The 27,710-nt window shown below is 42.9% G+C and overlaps 1 protein-coding gene across 1 annotated transcript in view; it reads right to left on the bottom strand.

The window, feature by feature from the left end:
• Positions 1-27,710, bottom strand: part of LOC128693189 (zinc finger protein 70) — a 53,978-nt gene that overhangs the window by 4,967 nt on the left and 21,301 nt on the right. The gene's annotated exons all lie outside the window — the stretch shown is intronic.

Genomic DNA, 27,710 nt, shown 5'->3' with positions numbered 1-27,710 from the left:
TTAAACAAAATAATTTTTCTACATGAAATATACATTTCCCTACACAGAAAACAATGAGACATGTAGAGTAAAACATTACTAAAATGACACTTACCCCTATTGAAGACTTATTAACCCTTTGAGGGTTGACAGGCCCTCTCCGAGACTCGTTCTCAGGGTCGCCCAAATTTAAAAAAAAAAAAAAAAATTTCTTATGAAAAGATAGAGAATCTTTTCCTAAGCATAATGACACCAAAAATATGAAATTTGATGGAAAACTTACGGAATTATGCTCTCACGAAGTTAGCGGTCTCGGCGATGTTTATGGATCGGCGATTTTGCCCACTTTGAGCCCCATTTTCGGCCAGTTCCACTGTACTAATCGACAAAAAGCATGAATATTTCGCTAGAACTCCATTTTTTCTATTGAATGAGTGCAAGAAACCACCCATTTACCAATTTCAACTATCCAGTACAGTGGTCAGAATTTAGCAATTTTGCCAATTTCACACAAATTTCAAAAGATGCCAATTTCCGAATAGGGTCCAGAACAAACAAGAAATACATTCCTGGCACTAAAATGACATTTCCTCTGTTCATTAGTCACGTCTCAAGGCCCCTCTTACATTCTTTTGCTTCCCACTTTGAATTTTTATTCTCACAAAAAATAGAAGATTTACTGTTATGCAGACTACTGCATTAGTGTAAAAAATGGTATGAATCATATTGGCGCACTTGCAAAAGAATATTAGACTCACCAATTGACGTGTATTGGACGCTTGGCATGATTTGTTTACTTTTGAACTTTGGTAAAAATCGAACATTTCTGCTACTTTGAGCTCAATTTCAAGGTACTTTTCATTGTAAAACCAGTCAAAATCATCTCAATTTCTATGATATGCCTTCCATTCTATAAAATGAGACCAAGAAAACTAGAATACAACAATAAATACCATACGAAAATACAGTGCAAAGTCGCAGTTTTATTCCAAAAAAACGGTCAAAGTTTTTTTTTTCTCATTATGCACTGTGTGCTGCAGGATTTTTTTTATACTGTGCACACTGACCACATAGACCCATTCTTTCATATGGAGGCCTACCAGCTTTCTCCCACTAGATTTGAGGGCGCTAGAATTTAGGCGTACTTGTACGTCAAAAACCCTGGGTCGTAAGCCGTACTAGTACGTCCGAAACCCTCAAAGGGTTAATGACTGATGAGATGGGAGGAGGGGAGAGGATGGAGGTGTACTATTGTTTGGAAGGGGAATCCCTTTCCATAAAGACTTCAGGTACCAAGTCCTTGTCTGGGGTTACTTCCCTTTGTTTTTTAATGTCACTAGACCAGCTTCAGAGTCACTGAACCCCTGTTGTACAAAATATGTCCAGAGAGCTCTGTTACTGGTGTCCCTTTAAGATTTCCCTAAAGTGGGACACAACACTGTCACTGTAAATGTTGCCAGCACGGCCTGCAACAGTTGTGTCAGGGTGATGCTCATCCATAAATGTTTGCACATAAGAAAGCAGGAATACCGAAGCAGGCCTGTTGGCCCATACTAGGCATGTCCTTCACAACCCATCCCACTAACAGAATCATATTTGCCCAACCCAATTTTCAATGCTTCCCAAGCAATAAGCTTTTATAATTCTATTCACTCACGTGCAAGTCCCAATCAAATCAATTCGTGTGTGTGGGGAAGTACCCTGGCTGGTGTGTGTGGGGAAGTACCCTGGCTGGTGTGTGTGGGGAAGTACCCTGGCTAGTGTGTGGGGAAATACCCTGGCTAGTGTGTGAGGAAGTACCCTGGCTGGTGTGTGGGGAAGTACCCTGGCGGTTGTACATAAGAAAGCAGGAACACTTCAGCAGACCTGTTGGCCCATACTACCACCCTCTACCACCACCATTTTCGTATCTTTCTACAAACTTTTTCTTGAATTCTATAGTGTTTCTCACCCTCTTTACCAAAGGGCTGGCACTAGAAGCTTTCTTTGGGCCCAAGGTGGCTTATTTAGCAGTTACAAGCACCAAAAATAATGGAATAATACAAAATGCATCGCATGTACGTGTGGAATCGTCCTCACTGGCTGGTAAACAATGGCACACTGGCTGTACATGGAGTGTCCTGGCCGCTCAAGGCGCACGGACACATTCAGGGTGAATGACTTTTACCAAGTTCAGTGTTGTTAACCGAGCCAATATTTTGACGCAAAAACGTTACCTAATCCAATTATTACTTAATCTGATGACGTCTTAATCTGGGGGTCCACTGTAGTGTACACTCATTACTTACCTTAAAATATTTGTAGTCTTAGTGGTCTTAATACAGGGTGAGAGGTGACTAGTATTTATTTGTAGAAAGTTAGGTGTGGGAGGTATGGTAGCCTGCCTAGCCAACCCACCCACACATAACATACTACGGCATTTAAAGCCCCACAGAGCGATAAAATGCATATACAGTACACTCATTACTTACCTTAAAATATTTGTAGTTTTAATGTAGGGTGAGAGGTGAGTAAACAAGACAAAAATGAAGAAACAAAGAGAGAGAGAGAATTAGTAAATGAGAGAGGACATAGCCGCAGTGTGTGTAAACAAGCAGACAAACACGGCTGGTGGGTTGATACATGGTCATCTCAATATCTATAAAGCTTATATCATAATACAAACACCTTACATTGTGCACAAGTTGTCTCCACCTTGGTACAGTAGAATACATAAACAGCAACATTCCCATTCTCATGTAACACACCATTTTTAGAAGGTATGATGCTCTGAGTGAAGGCATACGAAAGGAATAATTTTATACACTTACCTCCATTAGTACTATTGTGTACACATTTTCTTTGCTGTTGAACTAGAGAAAAGGTTATTATTTCCGACACTCCAACAAGACGACTGGAAAAAATCTCATATTTATGTTAATTTATTCTATTGTGAATGTATTTATCATGTTTATATGTTATGTAGCATGTTTATTATATAATTTTGAAAAAAATATTATAGATGGATTAAGCAAAATGTCTATATTAACATTTTATATGACATTTAATGCACCTGAGTGATTATTATTGTGTGTTATTATCATTATTATTATTAACATGGCATCTTCAAAACTAATAAGACACTCTTAGTGATTTTAACATGTACCTGCACACCAGCACCGTGTGTAAGCTTATTTAGGTACAGGTATAGGGACGGCATTATGCCGCCCCTCCCCAACACACGTACCAAAGCACAAACACATACCATGAAAGATTATAATATATATATTTGCACACTTACTGAGGTTTAAGACTTGGTGTTGCGTCCTTTACGCTGAATCACCTCCCTCAGCCATGTAGGAAGACTCTCACGCATATTCTTGAAGGTTTGGGGAGGCATATTATTCCATGCCTCATGTAGAGAAGCATCCAGCCATGGGATGGAACTGATATCCTTGCCCAGTAAAGTTCATTTCACATTTGAAAAGAGATTCTCAATAGTGTTCAGGTCTGAGGAATTGCCTGGTCAGTCATTAAAGAATCTTATTTCACAGTCCTTAAGCCACTGAACTACAAATCTGGTGGTATGACACAGTGCACCGTCCTGCATAAAATCCGTAGCCCCACACTTGTCAAATGCCTCAGGTAGACTGTCACACAATAACTCCAGGTAATCAGCCCGAAATGCTATGCATAGTATAAGTGGCTTTGGCATGCTGCTCTTATCTGTATTTTTTTGTACCTCTATATGTATGCTCAAATTGTAAATAAATAAATAAAATAAATAAATCATACTGGTTCATATACTGGTTTTTGGGAAGCACAATGAGTTCACCAACAGTCTGAGCACTGAAACATCCCCAAACCATTAGCGAGTCTAGGTGTTTGATGGTCCCACAGGTGTAGCGTGGGTCTACCGGGTCACTACCTCTGGGCTAGTACACATGTCCCCCACGGTTACAGGTGACGGTGAAGGTTGCTTCATCACTCCAAAGTACTTCAGACCACTGTTGAGGATTCCAGTGAAGATATTTCTTTGCATAATCCAGCCTACATTCCTTCTGTGGCTTGGAGAAGATCAGTGTCTTAACCTGGTGGTGACTACTGTAGCCTAGTTCTGACACATGTTTGTTAACAATTCTTACAGACACCTCTGAGAGAAGATGTGGATTCTTTTCTTTTGATTCTCTAGCAGTTATCTTAGGTGTACTCTCTAACAGCTTCTTTAACACAGTTAAGGTACAACAGATGTCTTCTTCGAAGGGCCAGGCTGAGGTTTGGCAGATGGTTAACTCAACACCGCCACCAGCCTTGAAACGCTGCACCCAGTTCCTCACTGAACGCTCACACACACCAATATTCTCCACTATTTCTTTCATCTGTTGCCCAGCTTTGTGAAGCCCTATGATTTGAGCTATAGTTTCAGGAGTTAAAGACTTCCTTTTACCCATAATCAAACATGCATAGCTCCAAAACCAAAGGGAACACCGGACAAAAGGTCGGGTGGATGAGAGACAAAAGTGCAACACTTCCTCTCACCATTGCACCTTCCCTACAGTACTCAAAGTAGCAAGGGTCACCCCGATCCACAAAGGAGGAGACCAAACAGAGTTGAATAACTATAGGCCAATATCCAACTTACACCCTCTCTCAAAAATCTTCGAAAAATTAATTCATAAACGAATCTACTCCTACCTTATCTCCCAAAACATACTCAACCCCTGCCAATTTGGATTCAGGCCTAATAAAAATACTAATGATGCTATTATACACATGCTAGAACATATATACACTGCAATAGAGAAAAAAGAAGTCCCACTGGGGATCTTCATTGACTTACGTAAAGCTTTTGATACAGTTGACCATGACTTGCTCCACGTAAAATTGTCACACTATGGTATAAGAGGGCTCTCCCTCAACTACCTCAAGTCATACCTCAGCAACAGAAGCCAATATGTGTACGCAAATGGGGCAAACTCTTCTGCACAACCAATTACAGTTGGTGTCCCACAGGGAAGTGTCCTTGGCCCTCTTCTCTTTCTCCTATACATAAATGACCTACCAAATGCTTCGCAATTACTCAAACCCACACTATTTGCAGATGACACTACATACGTCTTCTCTCACCCGAGCCCAGTCATGCTAGCCAATACTGTAAATACCGAATTACAGAAAATATCTACCTGGATGAGGACTAACAAACTTACACTAAACATTGACAAAACCTACTTCATTCAGTTTGGTAACAGAGCTACAGATGTCCCTCTTAACATAATGATAAACAGATCACCTATCACAAAGCTAACAGAGGGAAAATTCTTAGGAATCCACCTTGATAATAGACTCAAATTTCATACACATATACAACAAATTTCTAAGAAAATTTCCAAGACTGTAGGCATACTATCGAAGATACGGTACTGTGCTCCACAGTCAGCCCTCCTGGCCCTATATTACTCTCTTATTTACCCCTATCTCACCTATGGAATTTGTGCATGGGGCTCAACAACAATTAACCATCTCAGACCACTAATTACCCAACAAAAGGCTGCAGTTAGAATGATAACAAATTCTCACTACAGGCAGCACACTCCACCAATATTCAATACACTAAACCTACTCACCATACAAAACATCCATACTTATTACTGCACCTATTACATACATAGAACACTTAACTCTGATATTAACCCTCCCCTCAAACATCTCCTTACCAACCTCAACAGAACACATGACCATAACACAAGGCACAGATCACTCTTTGATGTTCCTCGTGTCCATCTCACACTATGCAAAAACTCAATGCACATAAAAGGCCCTAAAATCTGGAATTCATTACCTGTAAATATAAAAGAAACACTACCTGTTTATAAATTCAAGTCTCTTCTCAAAGATCACTTACTCACCCAAAACCAAATAAATACTGAATAACTGAACCTTATAAATTGTATATCTTAAATATTTCTCACAATTATATCACATAAATGTTAAACCTAAAACCCAATCTAACTTTATTATTTTTTAAATACACTACCTAACAGAATACTCCATACGACTGAATGTACAACAATGCATGCAACCATATGACCTGTCTTTGTAATACTCACTTGTGCTTTATAGTAATCTGTTTACATTAATGTTTTATCACTGATTTCATCATTGCTTAGTTAATCTTAAGTTAATTTTAAGCCAGCCCGTAATGCTATGCATAGTATAAGTGGCTTTGGCATGCTGCTCTTATCTGTATATTTTTGTACCTCTGTATGTATGCTCAAATTAATAAATAAATAAATAAATAAATAAATTGCAGCCATGTGAGCACTGAGAAGTAACTGTTGAGTGTACATAAGAACTTAAGAACATAAGAAAGGAGGAACACTGCAGGAGGCCTGCTGGCCAATACTAGGCAGGTCCTTTACAATTCATCCCACTAACAAAACATTTGCCCAACTCAATTTTCAATGCCACCCAAGAAATAAGCTCTGATGTGAAAGTCCCACTCAAATCCAACCCCTCCCACTCATGTACTTATCCAACCTAGATTTGAAACTACCCAAAGTCCCAGCCTCAATAACCCAACTAGGTAGACTGTTCCACTCATCAACTACCCTATTTCCAAACCAATACTTTCCTATGTCCTTTCTAAATCTAAACTTATCTAATTTAAATCCATTACTGCGGGTTCTCTCTTGGAGAGACATCCTCAAGACCTTATTAATATCCCCTTTATTAATACCTATCTTCCACTTATACACTTCGATCAGGTCTCCCCTCAGTCTTCGTCTAACAAGTGAATGTAACTTAAGAGTCTTCAATCTTTCTTCATAAGGAAGATTTCTAATGCTATGTATTAATTTAGTCATCCTACGCTGAATGTTTTCTAACGAATTTATGTCCATTTTGTAATACGGAGACCAGAACTGAGCTGCATAATCTAGGTGAGGCCTTACTAATGATGTATAAAGCTGCAGTATGACCTCTGGACTTCTGTTGCTTACACTTCTTGATATAAATCCCAGTAATCTATTTGCCTTATTACGTACGCTTAGGCATTGCTGTCTTGGTTCAAGGTTGCTGCTCACCATAACCCCCAAGTCCTTTTTGCAATCTGTATGGCTAAGTTCTACATCATTTAACTTATAAGTACTAGGGTTATGGGCACTCCCAAGCTTCAGAACCTTGCATTTATCTACATTGAACTGCATCTGCCACTTTTCTGACCAAGAACAGAGTTAGTTTAAATCCTCCTGAAGTTTCATAACATCTACGTTTGAATCAATTATCCTACCTATCTTTGTGTCATCAGTGAATTTGCTCATATCACTAGTAATTCCCTCATCAAGATCATTGATATATGTTATAAACAACAACGGGCCCAAGACTGATCCCTGTGGAACGCCACTTGTTACAGATCCCCACTCGGATTTAACCCCATTTATGGACACTCTCTGCTTCCTGTCAGTGAGCCATGACTCGATCCACGAGAGCACTTTTCCCCCAATGCTATGAGCTGCCACTTTCTTTAACAGTCTATGGTGCGGAACTCTATCAAAAGCCTTACTAAAATCTAAGTAAATAATATCAAATTCTTTATTGTGGTCAACAGCCTCAAAAGCTTTACTGAAGAAAGTTAATAAATTAGTTAGACAAGACTGGCCTCTTGTGAATCCATGCTGAGTATCATTAATCAAGCTATGCTTATCGAGATGGCTTCTTATAATCTCAGCTATAATTGACTCTAGTAATTTGCCTACAATTGAGGTCAGGCTTATTGGGCGGTAATTTGACGGTAACGACTTGTCCCCTGTTTTAAAAATAGGAATTACATTAGCCATCTTCCACATATCAGACACTACACCTGTTTGAAGGGATAAATTAAAAATATTAGTTAATGGTTCACAGAGTTCCATTTTGCATTCCTTAAGAACCCTTGAAAAAATCTCATCAGGACCCGGCGACTTATTTTGCTTCAGTCTGTCTATCTGCTTCACAACCATCTCACTAGTGACTGTGATGTTACATAATTTATCTTCTTCTAGCCCACTGTAAAAATTAATTACTGGAATATTGTTAGTGTCTTCCTGTGTAAAAACTGAGAGAAAATAATTATTTAAAATCAAGCACATTTCATTCTCTTTGTCAGTAAGGTGCCCATAGTTATTTTTAAGGGGACCTATCTTATCTCTAACTTTTGTTCTATAGACCTGGAAAAAACTTTTTGGGTTAGTTTTAGAATCCCTAGCAACTTTAATTTCATAGTCCCTTTTAGCTTTTCTTATCCCCTTTTTAATGTCCCTCTTAATGTCAATATACTGATTCATAAGATGACCCTCACCTCTTTTGATACGCCTATAAATTCCTTTCTTATACCCTAGTAGATATTTGAGCCTATTATTCATCCATTTTGGGTCATTTCTATTTGATCTAATTTCTTTATATGGGATAAACGCTCTTTGAGCAGCATGTATAGTGTTCAGAAAACTGTCATATTGATAGCTCTCTTCGTTACCCCAGTCAACAGATGATAAGTGTTCTCTAAGCCCATCGTAATCTGCTAAGCGAAAATCTGGGACTGTTACTGAGTTATCGCTACTATCGTACTTCCATTCAATGCTAAATGTAATTGATTTGTGGTCGCTACCACCCAGTTCCTCTGAAATTTCTAAATTATTAACAAGGGATTCATTGTTTGCCGTAACTAAGTCAAGCAGGTTATTTCCCCTTGTAGGTTCTGTCACAAACTGTTCCAAAAAACAATCCTGAAATACTTCTAAGAAGTCGTATGATTCTAAATTCCCAGTCAAGAAATTCCAATCAACATGACTAAAGTTAAAGTCTCCTAGAATTACTACATTATCGTGCCTTGTGGCCTTAACAATTTCCTCCCATAGTAGTTTCCCTTGGTCCCTATCTAAGTTTGGGGGACGGTATATCACTCCTAAAATCAGTTTTTCATGCCCCTCTGAAAATTCTATCCAAACAGACTCTGTATGTGTTACTTCAGACTTAATACCTGTTTTTATGCAACGGTTCAAGCGATCTCGGACATACAATGCCACCCCACCCCCCTTCCCAATACTTCTATCTTCTTGGAACAATTTAAAACCCTGAATATGACATTCCGCAGGCATGTCCCGACTTTTTGAATTAAACCACGTCTCAGTTAAGGCAAATACATCAATGTTACCTGCACTAGCAACTAATCTCAACTCGTCCATCTTATTCCTAGCACTACGGCAATTAGCATAATAATCATTGAAAGACTCTCCTTTCTCTTTACCCTTCCTGCTCATTTCCATTTTTCTACTAAACCTATTACTGTCCTTATCACCCTAGGTCCCTGGCTTTTCAATATCTACCTCGTTCTTATTATTACTAGTTTCCCTAGAACTTGTAATATTACTACACTGCGACTTCACTGTTTTCCTGCCAAAACCCATACCACTAACTATTCCTAGTTTAAAGTCCTAACTGCTCCCTCCACTGCAGTTGCCAGTGCTCCCACCCCACACCTAGATAAGTGAACCCCATCCCTGGCATACATGTCATTTCTGCCATAGAAGAGGTCCCAGTTGTCAATGAATGTTACCGCATTTTCCTTACAGTATTTGTCCAGCCAGCAATTGACACCAATTGCCCTGGACAACCATTCATTTCCAACTCCCCTCCTTGGCAAAATACCACATATGAGAGGGTTCCCACCCTTACTCCTAATTATTTCTATTGCTGACCTATACCTGCTAATCAGGTCTTCACTCCTACGTCTGCCAACATCGTTGCCTCCAGCACTGAGACAGATAATAGGATTGCTCCCATTACCTCTCATGATGTCATCCAGACGGCTAACAATATCCTCCATCCCAGCCCCAGGAAAGCAAACTCTCTGCCTCCTACTCCTGTCCTTCAAGCAGAACGCCCTATCCATATACCTAACTTGGCTATCCCCAACAACAACAATATTCGTACCTTCCTTGGTGTCGTTCGTCGTGACGTTCCCAGTAGCCGACTCACATTCGTCGGGTAGCACTGAGAATGTATTAGATGTTTCCACAACAGTTTCCACGGCAGTCTCTTTCTTCTTCTTCGTTTCTACCTTTCCATTCGTCTTCTTGATCGTCAACTTCTTTCCCTGCTGTCCAGCCACTGACCAGTTTCCCTTCTTGACCTGAGAACTCAAAACAGGAGGACTACTACGAATCTTTTTGTTTTCCTCAGTCAGTCGCCAAATTTCCATATTCGCCAACCTCAATTCTTCCTTAAGTTGTTGGTAAAGTTGCTCGATGGAGGGCATCTTGCTTCAATTCTAGAGAGCGCACAAACAGGTCTTCACAGAGCCAAGTACACGTCAACACTGCGCAAAAGCCAACTCAATCAGGAGCTACTGCGCAGCACGTCCGCACGGCCCAATAGCGATGCGGCAGGCTGTGACATCATGCTAACGGCTGCTACTCAGCATAATGCACTGACAAAAAAAAAGACCCCCCTGTATGGTAGGCGTTTGATTTTCATCATGGCATTATGCTGGGATGCTCACCTGGCATAATGCTGTGACTAGCAGTGTAATTATCAGAGAATGGAGCGAAACAGAATGACTTCAAGAGTGTATCAGTCTGTAGTGGAAGGAAGGCGGGGTAGGGGTCGGCCTAGGAAGGGTTGGCGGGAGGGGGTAAAGGAGGTTTTGTGTGCGAGGGGCTTGGACTTCCAGCAGGCATGCGTGAGCGTGTTTGATAGGAGTGAATGGAGACAAATGGTTTTTAATACTTGACGTGCTGTTGGAGTGTGAGCAAAGTAACATTTATGAAGGGATTCAGGGAAACCGGCAGGCCGGACTTGAGTCCTGGAGATGGGAAGTACAGTGCCTGCACTCTGAAGGAGGGGTGTTAATGTTGCAGTTTAAAAAATGTAGTGTAAAGCACCCTTCTGGCAAGACAGTGATGGAGTGAATGATGGTGAAAGTTTTTCTTTTTCGGGCCACCCTGCCTTGGTGGGAATCGGCCAGTGTGATAATAATAATAAAAAAAAAATATAAAATATGAAATAATTTTAAAACACTTGAAATTTTCGAAAGTTTCCAGACATAATGGAAAGTCATGTTCACAGAGAATCCAAACAAACTGGGTGGGGTGTGGTGACCGTATTACAAAGTCAGATGGGGGAGCTATATAGTGAGTTTTGGTCATAATTTGAAATGTCTGTATTAGCAGAACAGTGTAAAGTGGGGCTCTACTGTATACAGTACACTACTGTACAAACATTTAAAAACCTACTAAAAATGTTATAAATGGTGCAAAAGTGACATTAAAACAATATCAAAGATGGTTGACACAAACCTACTACCCTTACAGCACACTCCTTGCTTAGTGACAAATTCGTTTACTGGTGTGGTCTTAGGAACAGAACTCTGTCGTTAAGTGAGGAGAGGCTGTATATCAAAACAGATATAGTATATACTAGGCAATATTATAATTTATAAAGTATATCAAGGTAATATTATAATATACCAGGCAATAATATAAAATATGCAAGTATAGGAAGACATGTACGTACACAAAAAACAACTTGCACAGTGGAACCTTGACTTACGAGTGTAATCCATTCTGTGACCTACCTTGTAACTCAATTTGCTCATGTATCAAACCAATTTTCCTCATTTAAATTAGTTGAAATGCCATTAATCCATCCAGTGGCAAGAGAAAATATTTCAGTATAACGCTATCAACTCTATGGCTTATTTATCTATCACAATTCATCTCAAATGACATAATGAACACTCTAATTAACAGATAATCATGATATATACTCTAGAATAAATGAAATAGGCCATAATATGACGAGCGAATGGCGCTGGAAGTGGCGGCAGCGTCCTTTTTCAATCGCTTAACTAACTTGCTACACTCTTAGTGTTACACTTTATCACTGAACTTAACTGATACAATTTGTTTCATTTAATCACTGAACTTAACCCTTTGACTGTTTTGGTTGTATATATACGTCTTACGCGCCACTGTTTCGGACATATTAATACACGTAAGCGTAAAGTCTAGCGGCTTCAAATCAAGCAGGAGAAAGCTGGTAGGCCCACATGTGAGAGAATGGGTCTGTGTGGTCAGTGTGCACCACATAAAAAAATCCTGCAGCACGAAGTACATAATGAGAAAAAAAACTCTGACCGCTTTTTTGGATTAAAGCGCCAAATTTGAGGTGTATTTTCGCATAGTATTTATCATTGTATTCTCATTTTCATGGTCTCGCTTGATGAAATGGAAAACATATTACAGAAATAGAGATGATTTTGATTAGTTTCACGATGAAAACAACCTTGAAATTGAGCTCAAAGAAGCAGAAATGTTTGATTTTTACCAATGTTCAGGAGTAAGCAAATCACACCACACGTCCAATACACGTCAACTGGGGAGTCTAATATTCTTTCTCTAGTGCACTGATATTATTTATACCATTTTTATAATAATGCATTAGTCTGCATAACAGTAAATTTTGTATTTTTTGTATGAATAAAAAATCAAAATAGAAAGCAATAATAATATAAGAGGGGCCTAGAGATGTGACTACTGAATAGAGGATATGTTGCTTTAGTGCCAAGAATGTCTACATTGTTTATTCTGGACCCTATTTTGAAATTGGCATCTTTTTTAATTTGCATGAAATTGGCCAAATTGCCAATTTCTGACCACTTTATTGGGTAGTTCAAATCGGTAAATGAGCGGTTTCTTGTACTCAACTGATAGAAAGAATGGAGTTCTAAAGAAATAGTTATGAGTTTGGTCAACTGGAACAAAGGAATTGGCCACAAACAGGGCTCAAATTCGGTGAAATCACCGATGCATATATGTCGCCGAGACCGCTAACTTCGCAGGAGCGTAATTCCATGAGTTTTCGACCAAATTTCGTACTTTTGGTGTCATTACCATTGGAAAAAAATTCTCTATCATTTCATAAGAAAAAATAATTTTTTTTCCCAAAAATTTTGCGACATAGAATGACAGTTTCAGAAATGGGCTTACGACAGTCAAAGGGTTAACTGATACAATTTGTTTTGTTTAATCACTGAACTTAACTGATACAGTTTGCTTTAATTCCATGGAAATCAGCCTCTTTTTCTTCTCAGCACTGTCTTTTGCACTTATTATCTTAGGACCCAGTGTTAGAAGAAAGAAATTTGACCAAATGACTGTAAAAAAATGCAAGCAAGCATGAGAGAATTGCTCCCACAGTGATGTAAACATGTGTACTGCTTACTGAATGATTTGCCATCGGCTGTGCCAACTAGTGGCAGCATCCTGAATTATTATTACGTATTACGTATTCTTCTTCTTCCTCTTCTTCTTCTTCTTCTTATTATTATTATTATTATCATTATTATTATTATTACATATTATTATTATTATATTATTATTATATTATTATTATTATTATTATTATTATTATTATTATTATTATTATTATTAATTTAGGGAACTGAAGCTCACTCGTTATTATTATATTATTATTGTTATAATATTATAATAATAAAAATAATAATAATCATACAGCAGGGCCCCACTTATATGGCAGGCTAGGTTCAGGCTACCTCTGTAAAGCGGAAATTGCCGTAAAGTGGAACACTTTTTTTCCACTTATAAATGCATATAAATACTAAATAACAGGTTTACACCATCATATATTAACCCCTTCAGGGTCCAAGGCCCAAATCTGAAGTGGTGCACCAGGGTCCAAGAATTTTCAAAAAAAAAAATTTGTTATTTTTTCTTATGAAATGGTAGAGGATCTTTTTGTGAAGGTAATAAAACAAAAAGTACGAAATTTGATGGAAAATTGACGAAATTATGCTCTCGCGAATTTTGATGCGTCAGCGATATTTACGAATCGGCGATTTTGCCGACTTTGACTCCCATTTCAGGCCAATTACATTATTCCAGTCAACCAAATTCTTAGCTATTTCACTAGTATTACTTCTATTCTATCGATTGAGCACAAGAACTCGCCAAGTCAACTGTTTCAACTACAAATTAAAGTGATCGGAAATTGTTAATTTGGCCAATTTAACACAAAGTTCAAAATATTCCAATTTCAAAATAGGGTCCAGAATAAACAATGTAGGTATTCCTGGAACTAAACTAACATTTCCTCTGTTCATTAGTTACGTTTTGAGGCTTTACAAATAAATTCCATTTTGATTTTTTATTCACACAATGAATTTTTATTCACACTAAAAAACAGAAGATTTACTGTTATGCAATACTGTAATAATTGTATAAATTTTTTTTATTTTTTTATTATCACACCGGCCGATTCCCACCAAGGCAGGGTGGCCCGAAAAAGAAAAACTTTCACCATCATTCACTCCATCACTGTCTTGCCAGAAGGGTGCTTTACACTACAGTTTTTAAACTGCAACATTAACACCCCTCCTTCAGAGTGCAGGCACTGTACTTCCCATCTCCAGGACTCAAGTCCGGCCTGCCGGTTTCCCTGAATCCCTTCATAAATGTTACTTTGCTCACACTCCAACAGCACGTCAAGTATTAAAAACCATTTGTCTCCATTCACTCCTATCAAACACGCTCACGCATGCCTGCTGGAAGTCCAAGCCCCTCGCACACAAAACCTCCTTGACCCCCTCCCTCCAACCCTTCCTAGGCCGACCCCTACCCCGCCTTCCTTCCACTACAGACTGATACACTCTTGAAGTCATTCTGTTTCGCTCCATTCTCTCTACATGTCCGAACCACCTCAACAACCCTTCCTCAGCCCTCTGGACAACAGTTTTGGTAATCCCGCACCTCCTCCTAACTTCCAAACTACGAATTCTCTGCATTATATTCACACCACACATTGCCCTCAGACATGACATCTCCACTGCCTCCAGCCTTCTCCTCGCTGCAACATTCATCACCCACGCTTCACACCCATATAAGAGCGTTGGTAAAACTATACTCTCATACATTCCCCTCTTTGCCTCCAAGGACAAAGTTCTTTGTCTCCACAGACTCCTAAGTGCACCACTCACTCTTTTTCCCTCATCAATTCTATGATTCACCTCATCTTTCATAGACCCATCCGCTGACACGTCCACTCCCAAATATCTGAATACGTTCACCTCCTCCATACTCTCTCCCTCCAATCTGATATTCAATCTTTCATCACCTAATCTTTTTGTTATCCTCATAACCTTACTCTTTCCTGTATTCACCTTTAATTTTCTTCTTTTGCACACCCTACCAAATTCATCCACCAATCTCTGCAACTTCTCTTCAGAATCTCCCAAGAGCACAGTGTCATCAGCAAAGAGCAGCTGTGACAACTCCCACTTTGTGTGTGATTCTTTATCTTTTAACTCCACGCCTCTTGCCAAGACCCTCGCATTTACTTCTCTTACAACCCCATCTATAAATATATTAAACAACCACGGTGACATCACACATCCTTGTCTAAGGCCTACTTTTACTGGGAAAAAATTTCCCTCTTTCCTACATACTCTAACTTGAGCCTCACTATCCTCGTAAAAACTCTTCACTGCTTTCAGTAACCTACCTCCTACACCATACACTTGCAACATCTGCCACATTGCCCCCCTATCCACCCTGTCATACGCCTTTTCCAAATCCATAAATGCCACAAAGACCTCTTTAGCCTTATCTAAATACTGTTCACTTATATGTTTCACTGTAAACACCTGGTCCACACACCCCCTACCTTTCCTAAAGCCTCCTTGTTCATCTGCTATCCTATTCTCCGTCTTACTCTTAATTCTTTCAATTATAACTCTACCATACACTTTACCAGGTACACTCAACAGACTTATCCCCCTATAATTTTTGCACTCTCTTTTATCCCCTTTGCCTTTATACAAAGGAACTATGCATGCTCTCTGCCAATCCCTAGGTACCTTACCCTCTTCCATACATTTATTAAATAATTGCACCAACCACTCCAAAACTATATCCCCACCTGCTTTTAACATTTCTATCTTTATCCCATCAATCCCGGCTGCCTTACCCCCTTTCATTTTACCTACTGCATCACGAACTTCCCCCACACTCACAACTGGCTCTTCCTCACTCCTACAAGATGTTATTCCTCCTTGCCCTATACACGAAATCACAGCTTCCCTATCTTCATCAACATTTAACAATTCCTCAAAATATTCCTTCCATCTTCCCAATACCTCTAACTCTCCATTTAATAACTCTCCTCTCCTATTTTTAACTGACAAATCCATTTGTTCTCTAGGCTTTCTTAACTTGTTAATCTCACTCCAAAACTTTTTCTTATTTTCAACAAAATTTGTTGATAACATCTCACCCACTCTCTCATTTGCTCTCTTTTTACATTGCTTCACCACTCTCTTAACTTCTCTCTTTTTCTCCATATACTCTTCCCTCCTTGCATCACTTCTACTTTGTAAAAACTTCTCATATGCTAACTTTTTCTCCCTTACTACTCTCTTTACATCATCATTCCACCAATCGCTCCTCTTCCCTCCTGCACCCACTTTCCTGTAACCACAAACTTCTGCTGAACACTCTAACACTACATTTTTAAACCTACCCCATACCTCTTCGACCCCATTGCCTATGCTCTCATTAGCCCATCTATCCTCCAATAGCTGTTTATATCTTACCCTAACTGCCTCCTCTTTTAGTTTATAAACCTTCACCTCTCTCTTCCCTGATGCTTCTATTCTCCTTGTATCCCATCTACCTTTTACTCTCAGTGTAGCTACAACTAGAAAGTGATCTGATATATCTGTGGCCCCTCTATAAACATGTACATCCTGAAGTCTACTCAACAGTCTTTTATCTACCAATACATAATCCAACAAACTACTGTCATTTCGCCCTACATCATATCGTGTATACTTATTTATCCTCTTTTTCTTAAAATATGTATTACCTATAACTAAACCCCTTTCTATACAAAGTTCAATCAAAGGGCTCCCATTATCATTTACACCTGGCACCCCAAACTTACCTACCACACCCTCTCTAAAAGTTTCTCCTACTTTAGCATTCAAGTCCCCTACCACAATTACTCTCTCACTTGGTTCAAAGGCTCCTATACATTCACTTAACATCTCCCAAAATCTCTCTCTCTCCTCTGCATTCCTCTCTTCTCCAGGTGCATACACGCTTATTATGACCCACTTCTCGCATCCAACCTTTACTTTAATCCACATAATTCTTGAATTTACACATTCATATTCTCTTTTCTCCTTCCATAACTGATCATTTAACATTACTGCTACCCCTTCCTTTGCTCTAACTCTCTCAGATACTCCAGATTTAATCCCATTTATTTCCCCCCACTGAAACTCTCCTACCCCCTTCAGCTTTGTTTCGCTTAGGGCCAGGACATCCAACTTCTTTTCATTCATAACATCAGCAATCATCTGTTTCTTGTCATCCGCACTACATCCACGCACATTTAAGCAACCCAGTTTTATAAAGTTTTTCTTCTTCTCTTTTTTAGTAATTGTATACAGGAGAAGGGGTTACTAGCCCATTGCTCCCGGCATTTTAGTCGCCTCATACGACACGCATGGCTTACGGAGGAAAGATTCTTTTCCACTTCCCCATGGACAATAGAAGAAATAAAAAAGAACAAGAGCTATTTAGAAAAAGGAGAAAAACCTAGATGTATGTATATATATATATGCATGTGCGTGTCTGTGAAGTGTGACCAAAGTGTAAGTAGGAGTAGCAAGATATCCCTGTTATCTTAGCGTGTTTATGAGACAGAAAAAGAAACCAGCAATCCTACCATCATGCAAAACAGTTACAGGTTTTTGTTTCACAGTCATCTGGCAGGACGGTAGTACTTCCCTGGGTGGTTGCTGTCTACCAACCTACTACCTATAAATATCATCACCATATTTGTGAATGTATTTTAGACCCACCAGCTGGCGTGTATTAGATGTGTGAGGTCGTTTGTTTACTCTTGAATATCGGCAAAAATTTAACATTTCTGCTACTTTGAGCTCAGTTTAAAGCCATTTCCAGTGCTAAAACCAATCAAAATCATCTCTATTTCTGTAATATGTCTTCCATTCTATCAAATGAGACCAAGAAATCGCAAATACAAATATAAAAAACATACGAAAAAACACTGCAAAGTCGCTGTTTTAATCGAAAAATCATGATTTCAGTTTTTTTCTCTCATTATACACAGTGTGCTGCAGGATCTGTTTTATGTGGTGCACACATACCACATAGATGTATTCTCTCATATCTAGGCCCAAATGTACCACTCACAGTTTATCAGAGTGAGCTGAGCTCATAGACGTAGATCTACGGTTTGGACCCTAAACGTAAAGCCGTAGATCTACGGGACGGACCCTGAAAGGGTTAAGCTAGCAATAGAACTAGGCATTAAAAAAACAATAAAAAAGTAACTACACATATAGTACACTCATTACTTACCTTAAAATATTTGTAGTCTTAATCTAGGGTAAGATGAGTAGTATTTATTTTAAGAAATCAAGTGTGGTATGTATGGTAGCCAGCCAGCCTACCATACCAGGCCAATCCACCCACACAAAATATTCTATAACATTTAAGCGTCCCAGAGTGATAAAATGTATATACTACAGTTCACTCATTACTTACCTTCAAATATTTGTAGTCTTAATGTAGGGTCAGAGGTGAGTAAATGAGATAAAACGAATAAATGAGAGAGAGAGAGAACGAGTACATGAGAAAGGACACTCACGGAGTTATGTAAACAAACCAGGCGAACACCAGTTTTCTAAACAAACCAGGTGTACACGTCTGGTTTGTACGTTATTCTTGCCATCACTCGTACAAGTTGTCTGGGTACCACATCTCATATTTATGTTTATTTATTCTACTGTGAAGTGTATTTATCATCTTTATATGTTATGTATCATGTTTATTATATAATTTTGAAAAAATATCATAGATGGATTAATGAAAATGTGTATATTAAAGTAATATACGACATTTAATGAGACTCAGTGATTATTATTGAGTATTATTATTATCATTACTAATATGGCTCTAGAAACATAAGAAACTCTTATTGATTTCAATGTGTACCTGCATGCTAGCACAGTGTGTAAGTTTATTTAGGTACAGGTATACATAAGTATAATTATCAGGTACATATAAAATATAAAATAACTTTTATAAACATGGAGAGACATGGGGTGGGGCGCAGTGACCGTATTAGAAAGACTGGTGGAGGGAGCTGTATAGAGAGTTTTGGTCATAATTTGAAGTGACCGTATTAGTGGAAGGCCATAAAGCGAAATGCTGTAAAGCGGGGCCCTACTGTAACAATAATAATAATGCATATGCAAGCAATAATACATATGTAATAATACATATATAATAATAATAATAATAATAATAATAATAATAATAATAATAATAACAAGAGCTTCAGAATGCCACCAACTGTTTACCTCAGTGTGGGAGTATTTCTCTCATGCTTTGCTTACATTTTTTACAGTCATTTGGCCAAATTTCATTTTTCTAAGCATGGGTCCTAAGAAAATAAGTGTAAAGGACAGTGCTGATAAGTAAAAGAGGATTATTTCCATGGAAATAAAGCATGAAATCATGGATAAACAAGAGAGGTGGAGAGGTAAGCTGGTTCGTAACTTGGATGTTGGCTCGTAACTCAGAGCAAAAAATCAACTGAGCGACGACTCGTTGGGACACTCATAAGTCAAGGTTCCACTGTATATAGCGATCACTACTCTCCATAGTTTGAGGTATCTGTGGCAGATCTTGGCACATATCACCCGTAGATACCTCGCCACTACCATATACAGTGGACCCCCGCATAACGATTACCTCTGAATGTGACCAATTATGTAAGTGTATTTATGTAAGTGCGTTTGTACGTGTATGTTTGGGGGTCTGAAATGGACTAATCTACTTCACAATATTTCTTATGGGAACAAATTCGGTCAGTACTGGCACCTGAACATACTTCTGGAGTGAAAAAATATCGTTAACCGGGGGTCAACTGTATATATATATATATATATATATATATATATATATATATATATATATATATATATATTAACATATTGTTTAACACACTTATTAATTAATTGTGGTAAGTACAGTAGACCATCATTTAGTATGGTAGTTACATTCCTGAAAATGCCGTGTTAGGTAAAAATCATGTTAGATGAACTGAAGAAGTTATGGGAAAAATAGGGTTACGTTAATGGGAGCCCCCAAAAAGACAAATAACTTTTTTTAGGCCTCCACATCTTACAAAAATAAAAGTGAATATGTAGTTGTAGTTTATTGTTGTGATGTATTATGTTGTTTTTACTGCTTAAGACTACAAATGTAACATATAATAGTATTTCTTACCTTAAATTGTGGATGCTGGTGTTTGTGGATGATTGTGAAGAGTGGAGAGTTATGTTGTGGTGCTACTGAGGTGGATGACACAGGTTCTGGTACTGAAGTTGATGGTTGTACTGGAGTGTCGAACTTTAAGGCATTCAGTCAGTCAAGCCATTCAGTCAGTCAAGCCACTCAGTCAAGTCACTAAGTAAGTTAGTCAAGTCACTCAGTAAGTTGGTCAAGTTACTCAGTCAAGTCACTCGGTAAGTCAAGTCACCCAGTAAGTTGGTCAAGTTACTCAGTCAAGTCACTCGGTAAGTCAAATCACTCAGTAAAGTCACTCGGTAAGTCAAGTCACTCAGTAAGTCAAGTCAAGTTATTCAGTAAGTTCATCAAGTCACTCAGGAAGTCAGTCAAGTCATTCAGTAAGTCAGTCAAGTCACTCAGTAAGTCAGTCAAATCACTCAATAAATCAGTCAAGTCATTCAGTAAGTCAGGCAGGTCACTCAGCAAGTCAGTCAAGTCATTCATTAAGTCAAGATTAAAATATAACACAATTCACAAACACAGCTGCCTTGTAGCAGAGAAAGACTGGACGCTGGGATGGTAGGGTGGTGTCGGGGAGTGGCAGTGGATGGTAGGGTGGTGTCGGGGAGTGGCAGTGGATGGTAGGGTGGTGTCGGGGAGTGGCAGTCGATGGTAGGGTGGTGTCGGGGAGTGGCAGGGGATGGTAGGGTGGTGTCGGGGAGTGGCAGTGGATGGTAGGGTGGTGTCGGGGAGTGGCAGTGGATGGTAGGGTGGTGTCGGGGAGTGGCAGTGGATGGTAGGGTGGTGTCGGGGAGTGGCAGTGGATGGTAGGGTGGTGTCGGGGAGTGGCAGTGGATAGTAGGGTAGTGTCGGGGAGTGGCAGTGGATGGTAGGGTGGTGTCGGGAAGTGGCAGTGGATGGTAGGGTGGTGTCGGGGAGTGGCAGTGGATGGTAGGGTGGTGTCGGGGAGTGGCAGTGGATGGTAGGGTGGTGTCGGAGAGTGGCAGTGGATGGTAGGGTGGTGTCGGGGAGTGGCAGTGGATGGTAGGGTGGTGTCGGGGAGTGGCAGTGGATGGTAGGGTGGTGTTGGGGAGTGGCAGGGGATGGTAGGGTGGTGTCTGGGAGTGGCAGGGGATGGTAGGGTGGTGTCGGGGAGTGGCAGGGGATGGTAGGGTGGTGTCGGGGAGTGGCAGGGGATGGTAGGGTGGTGTCGGGGAGTGGCATGGGATGGTAGGGTGGTGTCGGGGAGTGGCAGGGGATGGTAGGGTGGTGTCGGGGAGTGGCAGGGGATGGTAGGGTGGTGTCGGGGAGTGGCAGGGGATGGTAGGGTAGTGTCGGGGAGTGGCAAGGGATGGTAGGGTGATGTCGGGGAGTGGCAGGGGATGGTAGGGTGGAGTCGGGGAGTGGCAGGGGATGGTAGAGTGGTGTCGGGGAGTGGCAGGGGATGGTAGGGTGGTGTCGGGGAGTGGCAGGGGATGGTAGGGTGGTGTCGGGGAGTGGCAGGGGATGGTAGAGTGGTGTCGGGGAGTGGCAGGGGATGGTAGGGTGGTGTCGGTGAGTGGCAGGGGATGGTAGGGTGGTGTCGGGGAGTGGCAGGGGATGGTAGGGTGGTGTCGGGGAGTGGCATGGGATGGTAGGGTGGTGTCGGGGAGTGGCAGGGGATGGTAGGGTGGTGTCGGGGAGTGGCAGGGGATGGTAGGGTGGTGTCGGGGAGTGGCAGGGGATGGTAGGGTGGTGTCGGGGAGTGGCAAGGGATGGTAGGGTGATGTCGGGGAGTGGCAGGGGATGGTAGGGTGGAGTCGAGGAGTGGCAGGGGATGGTAGAGTGGTGTCGGGGAGTGGCAGGGGATGGTAGGGTGGTGTCGGGGAGTGGCAGGGGATGGTAGGGTGGTGTCGGGGAGTGGCAGGGGATGGTAGAGTGGTGTCGGGGAGTGGCAGGGGATGGTAGGGTGGTGTCGGTGAGTGGCAGGGGATGGTAGGGTGGTGTCGGGGAGTGGCAGGGGATGGTAGGGTGGTGTCGGGGAGTGGCAGGGGATGGTAGGGTGGTGTCGGGGAGTGGCAGGGGATGGTAGGGTGGTGTCGGGGAGTGGCAGGGGATGGTAGGGTGGTGCCGGGGAGTGGCAGGGGATGGTAGGGTGGTGTCGGGGAGTGGCAGGGGATGGTAGGGTGGTGTCGGTGAGTGGCAGGGGATGGTAGGGTGGTGTAGGGGAGTGGCAGGGGATGGTAGGGTGGTGTCGGGGAGTGGCAAGGGATGGTAGGGTGGTGTCGGGGAGTGGCAGGGGATGGTAGGGTTGTGTCGGGGAGTGGCAGGGGATGGTAGGGTGGTGTCGGGGAGTGGCAAGGGATGGTAGGGTGGTGTCGGGGAGTGGCAGGGGATGGTAGGGTGGTGTCGGGGAGTGGCAGGGGATGGTAGGGTGGTGTCGGGGAGTGGCAAGGGATGGTAGGGTGGTGTCGGTGAGTGGCAGGGGATGGTAGGGTGGTGTCGGGGAGTGGCAGGGGATGGTAGGGTGGTGTCGGGGAGTGGCAGGGGATGGTAGAGTGGTGTCGGGGAGTGGCAGGGGATGGTAGGGTGGTGTTGGGGAGTGGCAGGGGATGGTAGGGTGGTGTCGGGGAGTGGCAGGGGATGGTAGCGTGGTGTCGGGGAGTGGCAGGGGATGGTAGGGTGGTGTCGGTGAGTGGCAGGGGATGGTAGGGTGGTGTCGGGGAGTGGCAGGGGATGGTAGGGTGGTGTCGGGGAGTGGCAAGGGATGGTAGGGTGGTGTCGGGGAGTGGCAGGGGATGGTAGGGTGGTGTCGGGGAGTGGCAGGGGATGGTAGGGTGGTGTTGGGGAGTGGCAAGAGATGGTAGGGTGGTGTCGGGGAGTGGCAGGGGATGGTAGGGTGGTGTCGGTGAGTGGCAGGGGATGGTAGGGTGGTGTAGGGGAGTGGCAGGGGATGGTAGGGTGGTGTCGGGGAGTGGCAAGGGATGGTAGGGTGGTGTGGGGGAGTGGCAGGGGATGGTAGGGTTGTGTCAGGGAGTGGCAGGGGATGGTCGGGTGGTGTCGGGGAGTGGCAAGGGATGGTAGGGTGGTGTCGGGGAGTGGCAGGGGATGGTAGGGTGGTGTCGGGGAGTGGCAGGGGATGGTAGGGTGGTGTCGGGGAGTGGCAAGGGATGGTAGGGTGGTGTCGGTGAGTGGCAGGGGATGGTAGGGTGGTGTCGGGGAGTGGCAGGGGATGGTAGGGTGGTGTCGGTGAGTGGCAGGGGATGGTAGGGTGGTGTCGGTGAGTGGCAGGGGATGGTAGGGTGGTGTTGGTGAGTGGCAGGGGATGGTAGGATGGTGTCGGGGAGTGGCAGGGGATGGTAGGGTGGTGTCGGTGAGTGGCAGGGGATGGTAGGGTGGTGTCGGTGAGTGGCAGGGGATGGTAGGGTGGTGTTGGTGAGTGGCAGGGGATGGTAGGGTGGTGTCGGGGAGTGGCAGGGGATGGTAGGGTGGTGTCGGGGAGTGGCAAGGGATGGTAGGGTGGTGTCGGTGTGTGGCAGGGGATGGTAGGGTGGTGTCGGTGAGTGGCAGGGGATGGTAGGGTGGTGTTGGTGAGTGGCAGGGGATGGTAGGGTGGTGTCGGGGAGTGGCAGGGGATGGTAGGGTGGTGTCGGTGAGTGGCAGGGGATGGTAGGGTGGTGTCGGTGAGTGGCAGGGGATGGTAGGGTGGTGTTGGTGAGTGGCAGGGGATGGTAGGGTGGTGTCGGGGAGTGGCAGGGGATGGTAGGGTGGTGTCGGGGAGTGGCAAGGGATGGTAGGGTGGTGTCGGTGAGTGGCAGGGGATGGTAGGGTGGTGTCGGGGAGTGGCAGGGGATGGTAGGGTGGTGTCGGTGAGTGGCAGGGGATGGTAGGGTGGTGTCGGTGAGTGGCAGGGGATGGTAGGGTGGTGTTGGTGAGTGGCAGGGGATGGTAGGGTGGTGTCGGGGAGTGGCAGGGGATGGTAGGGTGGTGTCGGTGAGTGGCAGGGGATGGTAGGGTGGTGTCGGTGAGTGGCAGGGGATGGTAGGGTGGTGTTGGTGAGTGGCAGGGGATGGTAGGGTGGTGTCGGGGAGTGGCAGGGGATGGTAGGGTGGTGTCGGGGAGTGGCAAGGGATGGTAGGGTGGTGTCGGTGAGTGGCAGGGGATGGTAGGGTGGTGTCGGTGAGTGGCAGGGGATGGTAGGGTGGTGTCGGTGAGTGGCAGGGGATGGTAGGGTGGTGTTGGTGAGTGGCAGGGGATGGTAGGGTGGTGTCGGGGAGTGGCAGGGGATGGTAGGGTGGTGTCGGGGAGTGGCAAGGGATGGTAGGGTGGTGTCGGTGAGTGGCAGGGGATGGTAGGGTGGTGTCGGGGAGTGGCAGGGGATGGTAGGGTGGTGTCGGTGAGTGGCAGGGGATGGTAGGGTGGTGTCGGGGAGTGGCAAGGGATGGTAGGGTGGTGTCGGGGAGTGGCAGGGGATGGTAGGGTGATGTCGGGGAGTGACAGGGGATGGCAGGGCAGTGTCGAGGAGTGGCAAGGGATGGTAGGGTGATGTCGGGGAGTGGCAAGGGATGGTAGGGTGGTGTCGGGGAGTGGCAGGGGATGGTAGGGTGGTGTTGGTGAGTGGCAGGGGATGGTAGGTTGGTGTCGGTGAGTGGCAGGGGATGGTGGGGTGGTGTCGGGGAGTAGCAGGAGATGGTAGGGTGGTGTCGGGGAGTGGCAGGGGATGGTAGGGTGGTGTCGGGGAGTGGCATGGGATGGTAGGGTGGTGTCGGGGAGTGGCAAGGGATGGTAGGGTGGTGTCGGGGAGTGGCAGGGGATGGTGGGGTGGTGTCGGGGAGTAGCAGGGGATGGTAGGGTGGTGTCGGGGAGTGGCAAGGGATGGTAGGGTGGTGTCGGGGAGTGGCAGGGGATGGTAAGGTGATGTCGGGGAGTGGCAGGGGATGGCAGGGCGGTGTCGAGGAGTGGCAAGGGATGGTAGGGTGATGTCGGGGAGTGGCAAGGGATGGTAGGGTGGTGTCGGGGAGTAGCAGGGGATGGTAGGGTGGTGTCGGGGAGTGGCAAGGGATGGTAGGGTGGTGTCGGGGAGTGGCAGGGGATGGTAAGGTGATGTCGGTGAGTGGCAAGGGATGGCAGGGTGGTGTCAGGGAGTGGCAGGAGATGGCAGGAGGGCTCCCCGGCTGCTCCACAGTAAACAGGCCACTTGAGCAGATAATTTACTTTCCTTCCCACAAACTAAACCGTGTTAAATTAATTTATTTATTTATTTATTTATTTATTTAAAAATTTGAGCACACATACAGAGGTACAACAAATACAGGTAAGAGCAGTATGCCAAAGCCACTTATACTATGCATAGCATTACGGGCTGGCTTAAAATTAACTTAAGATTAACTAAGCAATGATGAAATCAGTGATAAAACATTAATGTAAACAGGTTACTATAAAGCACAAGTGAGTATTACAAAGACAGGTCATATGGTTGTATGCATTGTTGTACATTCAGTAGAATGGAGTATTCTGTTAGGTAGTGTATTTAAAAAATAATAAAGTTAGATTGGGTTTTAGGTTTAACATTTATGTGATATAATTGTGAGAAACATTTAAGATATACAATTTATAAGGTTCAGTTATTCAGTATTTATTTGGTTTTGGGTGAGTAAGTGATCTTTGAGAAGAGACTTGAATTTATAAACAGGTAGTGTTTCTTTTATATTTACAGGTAATGAATTCCAGATTTTAGGGCCTTTTATGTGCATTGAGTTTTTACATAGTGTGAGATGGACACGAGGAACATCAAAGAGTGATCTGTGCCTTGTGTTATGGTCATGTGTTCTGTTGAGGTTGGCAAGGAGATGTTTGAGGGGAGGGTTAATATCAGAGTTAAGTGTTCTATGTATGTAATAGGTGCAGTAGTAAGTATGGATGTTTTGTATGGTGAGGAGGTTTAGTGTACTGAATATTGGTGGAGTGTGCTGCCTATAGTGAGAATTTGTTATCATTCTAACTGCAGCCTTTTGCTGGGTAATTAGTGGTCTGAGATGGTTACTTGTTGTTGAGCCCCATGCACAAATTCCATAGGTGAGATAGGGGTAAATAAGAGAGTGATATAGGGCCAGGAGGGCTGACTGTGGAGCATAGTACCGTATCTTCGATAGTATGCCTACAGTCTTGGAAATTTTCTTAGAAATTTGTTGTATATGTGTATGAAATTTGAGTCTATTATCAAGGTGGATTCCTAAGAATTTTCCCTCTGTTAGCTTTGTGATAGGTGATCCGTTTATCATTATGTTAAGAGGGACATCTGTAGCTCTGTTACCAAACTGAATGAAGTAGGTTTTGTCAATGTTTAGTGTAAGTTTGTTAGTTCTCATCCAGGTAGATATTTTCTGTAATTCGGTATTTACAGTATTGGCTAGCGTGACTGGGCTCGGGTGGGAGAAGACGTATGTAGTGTCATCTGCAAATAGTGTGGGTTTGAGTAATTGCGAAGCATTTGGAAGGTCATTTATGTATAGGAGAAAGAGAAGAGGGCCAAGGACACTTCCCTGTGGGACACCAACTGTAATTGGTTGTGCAGAGGAGTTTGCCCCATTTGCATACACATATTGGCTTCTGTTGCTGAGGTATGACTTGAGGTAGTTGAGGGAGTGCCCTCTTATACCATAGTGTGACAATTTTACGTGGAGCAAGTCATGGTCAACTGTATCAAAAGCTTTACGTAAGTCAATGAAGATCCCCAGTGGGACTTCTTTTTTCTCTATTGCAGTGTATATATGTTCTAGCATGTGTATAATAACATCATTAGTATTTTTATTAGGCCTGAATCCAAATTGGCAGGGGTTGAGTATGTTTTGGGAGATAAGGTAGGAGTAGATTCGTTTATGAATTAATTTTTCAAAGATTTTTGAGAGAGGGTGTAAGTTGGATATTGGCCTATAGTTATTCAACTCTGTTTGGTCTCCTCCTTTGTGGATCGGGGTGACCCTTGCTATTTTGAGTACTGTAGGGAAGGTGGAGGATTCAATGGATTTGTTAAAGAGTGTTGCAATGATTGGTGATAGCACTTGTGACACTTTTTTGTATATAAAGGGTGGTAAGGTATTTAAATCTCCTGCCTTGTTTTTTAGTGTGTTGATAATAAGGGAGACTTCGTATGGGTTAGTTGGAGCTAGGAACAGTGTGTTCGGGTAGTTGCCGGTGAAGTAGTCATTTGGTGGGGTATCTGAGCTTGGGATTTTATTGGCAAGGTTTTGTCCTATAGTGGAGAAGAAATCATTGAGTCTGTTTGCTGTTTCTGTTGGTGGGAGTTGGGGTTCATCTGATTTTGCTAATTTTATTTCGCTATTTCGTGATATCTTTTTTGTTCCTAGAATTTCTGATAGGGTTTTCCAGGTCTTT

Source organism: Cherax quadricarinatus, unplaced genomic scaffold (genome assembly GCF_038502225.1).
Source record: "Cherax quadricarinatus isolate ZL_2023a unplaced genomic scaffold, ASM3850222v1 Contig881, whole genome shotgun sequence".
NCBI lineage: Eukaryota > Metazoa > Arthropoda > Malacostraca > Decapoda > Parastacidae > Cherax > Cherax quadricarinatus.
The sequence above is the reverse complement of the archived record's forward strand: the minus strand, read 5'-3'. Positions and strand labels throughout refer to the sequence as shown.